General features: G+C 41.7%; 1 protein-coding gene across 9 annotated transcripts in view; it reads left to right on the top strand.

The window, feature by feature from the left end:
- The window catches only part of DTNA (dystrobrevin alpha), a 221,230-nt gene that overhangs the window by 43,120 nt on the left and 165,734 nt on the right, over positions 1-12,376 (top strand). For 3 of the 9 annotated variants that reach the window (XM_041473807.1, XM_041473809.1, XM_041473808.1), the window contains exon 2: positions 9,416-9,489. The exons of the other annotated variants lie outside the window; for them this stretch is intronic. The gene's annotated coding sequence lies outside the window, so the exon portion shown is untranslated. The remainder of the gene's footprint in view (positions 1-9,415; positions 9,490-12,376) is intronic. 9 annotated transcript variants of the gene reach the window in all.

Below are 12,376 nucleotides of genomic sequence, written 5' to 3'. Positions count from 1 at the left end.
TGAAAAATGTCAAGATGTAAAACTCTTGCAGTGAGTCTTGGTGAAGTTGTGGTCAGTTTCTGGCTCTTGCACAGGGTCCTGTGCAGCTTCAGGCAAGTCATGTGAGCTCTCAAAGCCCCTGCAGACCAGAAGGGGTTGGAAGGGGGTAAAAATACCTTTATTATTTCTCTATGTTTGGTATCTAGGTAGCAGTTCCTCAGGCTAGGCATCACCTCTGATAAGGTTTAACACAACAGGCTTCTGTTTGCAGATGCACTCTTCCCATTGCTGTGGCCTCCCCGAGGAGGGAGGGAGAATTCACAGATTTAGAAGTAGGGGTTCACTGCACCTTTTATAAGCTTCCTAAACTGAAAGAGAAAAATAGACTGACATTCAGAGGTGAGCAGAAAATAGAATTAATGTTCCATGGGAAATTCCTGAGTCAGTTCAAAATTTAATTGCATTTCCCTACCACAGTGTATTGCTTTTCAGAAGTTATAGTTCAGGAGCATGATGTTCCCATTTCATTATCTGAGACCCTTCTCCCATAATTAAATGTCCGAGAGGCACTGGAGAGCTTTGTCACAAAGAAACATATTTTGAATTCTGGGAAGTGAAGCTGCCTGAAAAACCTCACTCCTGGAAGGGAATGAGCATCTGACCCCGGAACAGGATGTTCCCAGGGTAAAGAACGACATTGTGGTATTAGATTGACTTTAAAAAGTGTTCTGGTCTACCTAATTCACCTGAAACAATATTTTCCAATTGTCCTAATTTTCCAATAAATGGAAAATGTTCAATAAAGTGGTATTTTCCCATAGAAAATATTTGATGTATTTGGTGTATTTGATACAAATTCTAAGTTATTATAATGTTGGCATATTTACTGAAGTGGAAAATCCTTGGCCAGCTGTTAGGGTGAATTTTTCCTGATTAGGGTGAGTGTGATACTGCATGTGCTCAGTGATAATGGTACTTACATAGCAGTGTGAAACTGAGTGATGTTTTTGGGTAAGGGTGTGGTAGCTTTATCAGGACATGACACAGGGACTAGAACCTCTTTCCTCTACTTGCCTTCCTCTCCCTTCCCCATTCTCCCTCACTAGCCTTGTGCTCCTTAGGTTACAAGGGTTTGTTGGGAAGTGGGGAGGGAGGAAGGAGAGAGAAGCAGACATCATTTTCTTAAAGCCTTTTGTAACAAGGTGTAGTTAGGGGTGGTGACACACTCTTCTTGATCTTCTGGTCTTCTTTCCTCACTGCAGCTTTCCCTTCCCTTCCTCACATTTCCCAGAAGCCCCAATAATCCCACAGAGGGAAAAATGGAGAAGTGCTGTTGAGACAGAGGGGATGGGATGGTGAGAGGGAGCCTGTCCCCTGCCCTTGCCCCTTGCTGCTGCAGAGAGAGGAGAGATCATGAAGGTGCTGATCTTCAGGGGGATCCAACAGGGGTCAGAACACTGATGAAGCTGGTGCCTCCTGGTTTTGTGTCCTGTGTGAGTGGTTGAGGTGCTGCTCTGATGCTGGTACAGTAGCATCACTAGCATATCCATGCTCTTTCCAAGGAGCTGACTGTTTGGTGTCTCCTAGGGAGAAGCACTGCTTTGTCATGGCTGGTAGCATGTCCCCTTCTCAAGGAGGCTGGTTGTGTCCCTCCCTTTTTGTACCATTTTGTTGTGACTTTGTCATGAGAGTTTGAAAGCGTCATTCTTTCTGAGGTGAAAATGAGTTTGCAGCATTTTTCCCCTTTAATAGTTCCTACAGTTTTTTTTTTGCAAACCATGCTAAAACCAGTAGCAAGGATATGCTTTAATATGGGTATTAAAAATACCTCCTCGCTAGATTTTACAGTTACTGTACATGGTTCCCGTTTTCTTTCTGTCATGATCTTTTTTGCCTTTGTAAAACTTTGCTTCTAGCCTTATCTTCAAGCTTTTTGCAGTGGTCATTTTGCCATAAGTAAGAAAATGGAAGAGTCATTAGGAACTGGTTGGTGAGGAGTTTAAGGACTGTTTCCCTATGGCTCCTTGACAATGTGCTGGTGTTTTTCTGAGCTCCAAAGAAGCAGCTTATAGTGATACAATTTCCTTTATTTTTCCTTTCCTGATTCTTCTCCCAGTGATTTGTTATGGCAGAGTATGACAGTCTGTATGGTGCACCATACTGTAGAAAGCCTCAATTCTGTAATTTTGTAATTCGGTAAAAAAAACACAAACCCACCCAACCCCCAAACTAATGCAATTATTATGTCATATGCAACCATAGTATCACCTCTGAGCCCATGAGTAGAAGCCCAAGGAAATTGCCTGTCCAAGTGATATCGGATCTCCTGCACTTACTATTCATTCCAGCTCCTGCTGTATCATGGAATAAAGAACTTCCCGGCTAATTATTATGGTATGCAGTGATTTTCCTGGAAGCACAGTGATACTTCCCACTAACAGGATGCTTAAAAATGCATCTAATTGCATCTGTGGTAGTTGAGAGAATGCCCAACACCTAACAGTCTCGAAAAACGATCATTCCTGGCAGGGGGTGTTACTGGAAGCTGAGTTTTACTGTCTCCTTCCTGTGTCTGAACCAATTATGCAGCCTCTTGCTCTAAAAGTTGATTTGGGGATTATACTCTGTGTAATAAAGAGGTAGGAGAGCAGTGGAAATGATGAATCTTTCTTTATTAATTCATTTGCTGGCATGGTGATAGCTGTTTGCTGAACATAACCTTCCCTGGGGCAGTGGAGGGAACAAGTCAGCTTCTGTGCCTGTGATCTTTGTCAAGGCATGGAGGGAGAGGGTTTGGTGTATCCCACTCTGAGAGCAGTGGTGGTGATACTTGCCTGGTTCTGGGAAGTGCTCCAGGATCAAGGATTGAAAAGTAGTACCTACATGCTGCATTCTTATTTTCTTCTTATAGCTATGGTAAGGCTAAGACTAGTCTGGGATGAAATACCTCTTTGTAAATTTGTAAGAAAATTTGCACTAAGTGGAACCAAAAAAAAAAAAAAAAACCTAGGAAAATGAAACAGAAACAGAAATGTCTGTCAGCAAGTAGACTTTCAAAGCAATTTGATGACAACTTGTGACTAGTTTTTTTTAAACACAATGAAAGTAAGCAAAGGCAAAGCACAGAGGACCATGCTTGAAGTTGTCCTTGAGTACTCTTTACCAAGTAACAGCTGCAAATAGAATAAGTAATCTTGAGCTTTCCTGCTACATTTTAAAAATTCCTGTTGTAACAGATGTGCTTTCTAGTAATTACTACCTTTTCAGTGCATGTTCATTCTTAATGCAACATTGTCCTTGGAAGAAGATCAGGGAACACTTTGATTAATTTCAGATTTATAAAGCAATGATTATTTGGTTATCACAAGTTTCTGTCCCCCTGTTTCTTTCTAATTCACAACTCATTTATATTGGATTAAGAGATGTACTGTATCATTTGCATGATACGGAAATAAAAATTAATTCCCTGCTTTTAGATCGTTCTTGTATTTCCTATAAATTGATTTGAGAATTATTATCTTTACATCTAAAAAAATACATCAAATTACAAAGGCAACACATTGATTTAATAATTTCTTAACTCCTGAGTTGATAATTCTGAAATCTTGTCACTTTTTTAACACAGAATCCTAACTATCCTGAATCACTGAAAGCTTTCTCACCTACTTGAAAAATTAATCTAGGAGAGCTGCCCAGTCCTTTGTCTTGGTATTTGATATATATTTTTAATTGCTCTTATGATAGCAAGTACTTAACTTTTCTTTGAATGTATGCCAACAATCTTGTTTCCAAACAGATTGAACAAATTTCCAAACAGATCTAACAAAAAATGCAAAGTGCTTTGTGATTTTATTTTTGTTCTTAAATTTTTTGTCAGTTTCCATGTCTCATTAAGGAAAATAAATAATATAAGCTTAATTCAACTATAAATTGTATTATGCTGATTGGCACAGGAATGCAGGGAGAACCTAACAAAGCTGAGAGTCAAGCTATGTTCTCTGCCAGGCTATTCTGTAGAGAAGCCATGATTTTTCCTTAAAACCCCCACTTCTGATAATGCTATCTATCATGTTACTTCCCCTACAGCTTATTCTGTGTCCTGGCTTCCCATCTTTCTTTCTCTGCCACCTTCCAGGCCTCTTCATCCAAAGCTCTGAGTTGTCTTCCCCCTGATTCCAGCTGTAGAGTTGATGACCCATCAAACACAGTCACAGCAAGCGAGGCGGGCTGGCAGCACATTCAGAAGTGGAAATTCAGGAGCATTCCTTTCTCCCTCTCCTCTGCTTGCCTAGGGAGTCTAGAGGAGGGAATTTCTGGAGGAGACACATTTTCAAATACAAGAGGTTGTGTGTGGCTTGCAAGGAGCCCCTGAGCATGTCTCCCATAGACCCACATCAGTTCAAAGCAGAAGTCATCAGCAAAGGTGCAGACCATCAGCTGCCAGAGCGATCACTTGCACTTGGAAGCTCTAAAGCTCCCTGTGAGCCGTCCTGGGGGATGCAGTGTGACTGCTGTTAATAAACTCAGCGGCTGTTCAGTGATAGGGACAGGAAAATAACAGTTGTATCTGCCTGCAGAATTTTTGTGTGTGAAACAATGGAGGAATGAAGGCTTCTCAGCAAAAGAGTAATTAAAGATTTCTTTTAGCATAGGTGAAACTCTTTCTTTTCCATAACTTTAGCTTTGAAACTTGCTGAAAATGTGTAAATAATACATTCAGCCTCACTCTAATATTTGATCTATAAAGTTTCAGGTCAGCCATAAAATCTAGCAGAGCAACTGAAAAAAGGTTTTATAGTAGGAAGTGGGGATAAACAGAGGAAACTTGCTAAAATGATAATCGCAAATAGCAATTATGTGACCCTAAGTAAATATGATCTCAGAAATCTTACAGTTAAATAAATAAGGGAGGTAGTGGATGGTTGAAGAGAATCCAAACCAATATAAGTTTTTTATCTACATTAAATCTGGTATTGTACTCCTAAATACAATTAAAAGTGTTAGAGATTAAAGACTTTAGAAAAAAATTATAGTTCCAGGCTCAGATGAACTCTTTGCAGGACAGTACATTTTCATTGAAGGGGGAATTGGTGGTGGCTGATTGTCATTTGCAGTTACTCTCAACTTGGTGGTAACTTGGACTGAATGGGCCTAATCTTTGCTGTTACACTTTTTAATGTCCACTTTTGTTGGAATAGTGTATTCTCTGTGAAAAAGGCATCAACTAAGAAGACAGACATAATTTTTCATGCCACTCTCATTTACAGGAAGCAAAAATAAATTCCTTGTGCACAAAGCCTGAGCTTTTGCTAAGTACTAAAGTACAAAAGAAGACATCCATTGTGTTATGTCCAAGAGAAACCAAGCTTTGCCAGAAAGGAAGCCCAGCCTAGCCAGGTCTGTCCATACCTATTTCACAGGTCATTGGTACTGTCCTTTTGTGCACCACTGTAGGTGAGTGCTTGGGCTTGTACTGGGCTTGTAGTAGTCTTGACTGCCTATACTGAGAGGCTCTATACGTAGCAGGGACATAAAATTGGGTATTTCAGCCTTGGAAAAATAGGCCTACCTGGTTTTCCACCCTGCTCCTGGTAGACAGAGCAAATAAAAAGTGAGGAAGTTTATGCAAATACTGGAAATCCTTAATGGATTTCCAATGTTTTGTTCTGTGTGCTGATGAAAAACCACCCACAGTTTGGTGCCTTTTGTGAATCAGCATTGCAAGGGCACTTTCGTCTTCTTGGGTGCACAGAGGCTGCAGTGATGGTGTGTAGTTCCAGAATGTTCACTGAGCTGTATCCTTGTAGCTGTTGACACCAGTACTGGCTGGGAACAGCCAGTGGGACAGCAGCTCTTCAGGAAAGGATAGAGGTTACTGTGGATCTCTGGTTGAACATGGACTGGCAGTGTTGGGCTGTTGCACAATAGAAAGGGGAAACAGGAAAGCACAATATTGGGCTGCATGGGGGCCCACAGCCTGCAGGGAGCAGTCCCCACATTGGTGAGCACTCAGCTGGAGTTCTGTGTTCAGTTTGGAGCACAGCTCCTGAAGAAAGTGCTGGCCACTTTAGATGTGGAGAACAGGGCAGGAAAAGTGACCTGAGATCCATAGGACATAGCCCAGGGGAAACCCTGAAAGGGTTACATTTTCTGTGCCTAAGGAAGAGCAGCCTGCTGAGGAGTGAGTAGGAGAAAGGCAGGTTTTCAGCACAGACAGCACAGTACAGGCTGTTGCCAAGACTGGGCCAGTAATCTTTTTTCTGTGCCATGGACAGAGAGAAATGGATCTAAAATGAAACAAGGAAAAGGAGGTAAACCCTACAAAAGTTTTATCCACAAAATACCCTGCCAGTGGATCTTGTGGGGTCTCCATCATTGGAAGTGTTAGGAATTACTTTAATAAACATGAACAAAATTTATCTGACTCTGTCTCACAGTGGGAGGTGGATTACATATCTTTCCTACCATCCCTATGATTTGATGATACTGGTGATAATACTGCTCATGGAATTATTTTAATGACAGACATTCTTTCTACATTCTGGTTGCAAAGACCTCTGCTGAGTGGAATGTGTTTTGCTGAGGTGGAGGAGACATTTAATCATCATATAATTTCCTCATTTTGAAATGTTCCTTAGATAAGGCACAAACAGCTGGCTTTGCATTTAGTCTCAAATATCATTGTCCTGAAATACTTGGGGACATCACTTTGTCAGCTGGCACTTGACAGTCCATCCTAAATCTGAAATATGTAATTGGATTCTTCGGATGAAATCCGAGTTTCCTTTGAAGTCATGGGGTTTCATAGGGTAAACATTTCACACTGAGGACAGAGTGATGTCCACTTGTATGTGCTTAGCTTTACTGTCCTAGGCAGGCCTGTTGTTTTCAGGACAAGGATACAAGGAGTGGGTTGTAAGAGCGTGTAACCTTTGTTATGACAGGCATTTGGCTGCAGAAGGGGGCCTTTGGAGTTCTTGTGTGGGTGAGTGAGAGCTTGCAACAGGCATTACATGAGGTGAATTAATTTTTTTTTTTTTTCAGATAATGTGAACTAAACTAATTTATACCATCTGTTCTGAAATAGACAGTAGAAAAGCAATGTCCTTTTTTTTTTTTTGTTTAACATTTCTTTTGATAATACTTTAGGCACTAAGTATTCTCTTTAGTGTAATGTAATTTGTGCCCTTTTTCTCATTGAGGAGAGGGGTGTTCTCCCCCGAAATGTATTTTTATTGCCAGTGGTCTTTAGTTTGCATGTAGTATTCAGACAACTATAGCTGCAAGTTGAATGTTTCTCCAGCTACTGGATAATCCCTCCTGATGAAATGCACACAGAGAAGTTTCCAGGTGCTATGAATTGGAGTAGTTCCATTGGAAATATTCTGGCTTTGTTTATGCCAGTGCTAATTCAGAGTAAGTTCACTGGTCACAGGTTTAAAGGAGCTGGTAGTCAGAATGTCATCCTGAAAAGGAGATCACATTGATGTTGAAGCTCAGTGTCAGTCTCAGAGCTGAGTTAAATTCTTGTGCCTCATAATGCATTGCATTTCACATCCAGATTTCTTTGCAGGCTTTTCTTAACTGTGCCACGATGGGCCATGTGTATACCTAAGGCTAAAATAAGCCCACAAGAAAACACAAATCCCGGACTTTAGGACCACCAATACATCAGTTGTTAATACCCTTACAGTATTATGCTCACACTAGAAACGTAACTAAATTTGAATGATTTGAAACTGCCATTAGGGGAAAGAAGATGGAGGAAAACAGTTTCATCCTCACAACATCATGCTTTCATTGACCTACTTAGAGTAGGGAAGAAAATGCGTCCCTTCCCTTTACAGCAGAATAGGTTTGTTCAGCAATTTTATCATGCAAATGCACAAGAGAGGACTGGATTTCCTAACCACTCCAGGAGGATTTGGAAGGGAGAGTAATGTTATTTCACACACTTACGACTGAGATCTGTATATTCCTGTTCAAGCTGTAATATTATTAGTTTAATCAATTTGGTAGAAAGTGCTTAGAGGAAAAAAAAAAAGCGGGGGGAGGAGGAAGAAAAAAAAATACTTGTATTCAAAGGTGAGAGGAAAAGGGCAGTGCTTGTTCTGCAGCTGTGCAGAGGGACCCTCTGTGGGCAATGACATTTCCTTTGTCTTCCATCTTCCCTGTTTCAAAGCCTTTGGGACCACTGGGCTGGAAGTGGAGGAGTTCCAAACATGGGTGGAAGGTACACCCCTGCCCAAGCCACTGAGCGAGGAGCCATGGCTGCAGCCAAAGCACCTCCAGAGAAAATCCCGGTGTGCTTTTCCTCCTCCACATCTGTGCCATGAGCAGGGAGCAGGATGCAGGTGTCTGGGTTACTCCAGCCACAGGGCATGGCAGTGCTCGTGGGGTGGGCAGCATGTGGGGTTTGGGGTGCAGCCCTCCTCCTCTAGGCTTGGGCATTATTGTGGTACTGCTGTATGCCTGAGTTACTAAACCATCTTTATCTGAAAATAAACACCTGCGGGTAGTCCTTTCTAGGCTGCTCAGGTCACATTCCTCCACAAGGTGTTGTTGGTAATTTAGTATTGTCAGAGGCATTAGTCACTGCCATAGTCGCTTAATAATGCATGGTAGGAGCCAGCTGGTAATTAACAAATTAGAGATATCATCTATATTTTCCTCAAATATTTCAGATGTAGCAAAAATAATTAAACGGAGAGCACTTTGGGTGTTTAAAGCTGTTACATATATTTAAAACATCTAGCCGTGTTAGGAAATTATTCATTGTTTTAAAGGTCAGCTAGGCCTCATCTTGCTGCTGTCCTAAGATTCTGTAATTCACGCTGAAGAGTTGTGAAGCAGGGGAAGGGCCAGACTCCTGTCTTTTCCTTTAACACTTTAATTCTGCATCATTTAGCAAATTCATGCCAATGCCTGACTTCTGTGCCTGTTTTTAGGAGTGGCATGACTTTGTATGTCTCAGCTGCTCTCTTTTGCACTTAACTTCCTTTCAAATGAGAAGTGTCTTGAACTGGAATGTTATGTTTATGTCTATGTGATGGAAAGATGAAATTGGCTTGTAATTGAAGCTAAGGAGGGAAAAAGTTAGCACAAATTGTATGAAACTGCAATGCTGGGACAGACACCACAGTATGAATGAAGGTGATGATGGGTTTCATGATGCAGTGTAACTAAAATATGCTGGTATGCACAAGCTCGCTTTAACTCACTTGGCATCTCCATATTTTATCACCAGATGGTGACCAGCAGTTTCAGACTGAGATGCTCTCAGTTACCTATGCGTGATGACTGAGCAGTAGTATACTTCGATACATCTCCCATCCATGCTGCTTCAGCCCAGTACTCCTTGATCCTCCTGCAGCCTGGCTCCAGGACTTGGCTCTAAGTCTCACAAGCCTTTGACTCTGCTTTTTCTCCGGGGCAGGATCTGATCTGGGCACTCTGAGGCAGACGAAGCAGGGAACAGAGCAAGCGATCGGAGGAGCATCATTTCTACGGGTAGGGTGTGGTGTTACCTGTCTTCGTGGGGTGTGCTTGGGTATTGGCAGTGGCTTGGAGAAATACAATTTATGTCTGAAAACATTCCTCTTGGGGTTAAAAAAAAAACTGCTTTTGAAAATGTGGCTGGGTTCTCTGATACACAATGCAGAGTTTTTGTCAGACAGTAACAGTTTGTGTTCAAGCTTTGAACTCATGATACAGATGTGAGCAAGTATACAATATAATGAAAAGCAGATAAGAATCTGCCCTGTAATACCTTTGCTCTTTGCTACATTTAGTCACCTCCACATTGATGGAAGAGCACTGGGGATTTCAAAGCATGCATTTCTGAAGCTTAAAAAGGAAAAGGAATTCCATATGCAATTTCTATTAAGATTTTTAGCCTCTTAGAGTTAAGCTGAGGCATTTTGAATGCTTCCTAATACCTTTTGGTACTAAAGCTCAAAGGGTGGAGGTAGAAAAAGGCTGGTAAGTTATTCACAGCACTGTTAACAGTGTAGACTTGTTTTGTGCACCCTGAATTCTCTTTTGTTGTTCTGGGCAGCTTTTGCTTGGGGTCTTTCTGGTAGCTTTGTATTGACTGTTGCCTCAGCAGAAAACATTCCCTGTGTGTGCTGTATAACAGCAGAGCATGAAAGTGCAGGCGACACTGAGTCCCACAGCATGCAGACACGGGGAGAGAGGGATGCTGCTGGTCAGAGCTGACACCTGAGAGGGCAGGAAGGAGCACAGCAACATGCCAGCCTTTTCCTTCGATCCCACAGCCTCCTGAGACCCGGCCTCGCCTGTCCCCACCTGGTGCCAGCAGCACAGCAGGCACATTTTGCACATTCCCTGCTCCTTCTGCTGTCCACACCAAGAAGCCTGTTGAATGCACCACTTTGCTGGTTTTGTTGGTGTTCCTGGCTTTACCTCAGTGGGAAGGGCAGGGTGTAGGGGTGGTCCTACCTGGTTCTGTCCCAGGCTGTGGGGTGGCAGCTTGGCACACACACAGGCCTGGCAGGGCTCCTGGCATCCATAGCTCAGACATGGCTGGGCAGTCTCACCTGCATAGCTCTCCCAGTGACAGAACAGCATTTCCTAGTGCAGGAACTATTCCTGCAAGCAGGACCTTGCAGTTCATCCGGGGATTATAAGGCACGTCAAATTTTACTACAGTTTTCATCCCCCTGAAGCCCTTCATATACACAAACAATTACAAAGACTTCATCATTATGATGGCCTGTTAAACTGCTGTATAAATATGTACTACATTTTTTGAATTATTTTTTGCCCTTTGTGTTAATTCAGTTCATGACTTTCACACTTCAGGTTTTAAAATCCTACTGCATCCATAGAAGTCTAGATTGCTGTTGAGGGGAATGAAAATAACTACCATAGCAAGAGGAAAAAAAAGTTTTATTTTTTCAATCTGATACAGTTCATGCAATCATGGAAAGTAGGTGATATCTTTAATACCTGTCACTCCTTTGTGCTGATGACTTCAAAATACTTGGACACAAGTCATGGAGCTTTCTGTTCCCCTGGGAATGAAGAAAGACATTCTGTCTGAATGTCCTTAGTTGCTGCTTTTTTCACATTATGTTTTGGGTTAGTATTTCTGCAGAGAGGCTATACAGAAATCCCAGAGCAATTTAGGCCTCTAAGATTTCTCCATTCTGTAGTTTATTTTGACAAAATAATAGCCATATAGCTCTGTATTAATGGATTATTGTGATACTTGGATATTGCATTCAAAACACTGCATTTCAGTACAATTGCTCAAACCTGAACTTTATATAGGTAGAATATGTTATTTGCTGCACTCCTTTTATTCTGAACAAATCTACAACATCTAACTCTATCATTTCCTGGAAAAAAGGCCCCTTACTTTTGACACATTTTGTTCTGTGTTCTTTTTCTCCACTGTTTAAGTCAGAATTAGGCTGTCCTCTTTGTATTTTATTTTTATTTGATATTTGGGAAGCAATAAGCTAATCTATGTGGTCTGTTCAGTCTGGAAGAGTGACTAATTCCAGAAAGACTGCTGATCACTGGCTGATCACTGCGCTTGCAATTTGCTTTTACTGTCAAAAATGCCGAAGCCCTACAGCTGAGCATTTTGCTTCCAAATCCAGATGGCTAAGCTGAAAACCCTTTTTTTGTCTTAGTTTCTTGGGACTGATAAGTGAGATTCAGGAGTCCCCACCAGGGTTGTGTTGGAAGTAGTAGAAGTTCTGGAGAAGCTGTGAGGAATTTTGGTTGAATTTGGGGGTGATCTGCTGTTACGAGTTGTTCAGTGCTCTACTTACTCCATGCTTACAGAAAATAATTCCTTTTATTTCTGACAGCAAAGAAAAATTTTATTCCCAGCCACTGCCTCAATGTCTTCCCTCACTAAAACAAAATAACAGGTGACTAGATCTTGAAGTGTCATATCTGACTTATTTGGCAGTTGTTTTCTGCCTCTTGATAGTGCTGGGATATGAACTTGAGGTCATCCCAGCTGCTCTGGCCACCTCTCTGCTCACTAAAATAAAGACTGCGTGGTTTAGTCATTGCTATTTGCTGAGGCTGCTTTTACACGTGCCTTTACTCTGTTCAGAGGATCCCAACCCTGCAGGTAAAGGTCTATGTTGGCATCTTTCAGTGAGAGTTTCCCTGCCCATGGGAACCCAGGCTTGTGTATGTATGTTTTTGAAGCAAAGGGTTGTGCTGATATGTGCAGGCTTATCTGCTCAGCCTTTTCATCTGAATGGAGCCTTCCATGATGAATTGACAGCATGAAAAATTCAGTCCATCCTGTTCAGAATTACATGTGTTTATTCAGTCCTTTGTTAAAGCTGCTGCTGTTATTCATGCACGACTTCTGCTTCCATGTAAGTTTTATTATACTTTGATCTCC

This window comes from Pyrgilauda ruficollis, unplaced genomic scaffold, assembly GCF_017590135.1.
Source record: "Pyrgilauda ruficollis isolate IOZ18807 unplaced genomic scaffold, ASM1759013v1 scaffold30, whole genome shotgun sequence".
NCBI classification, from domain to species: Eukaryota; Metazoa; Chordata; class Aves; order Passeriformes; family Passeridae; genus Pyrgilauda; species Pyrgilauda ruficollis.
This window is presented reverse-complemented; position numbering and strand designations above follow the sequence as displayed.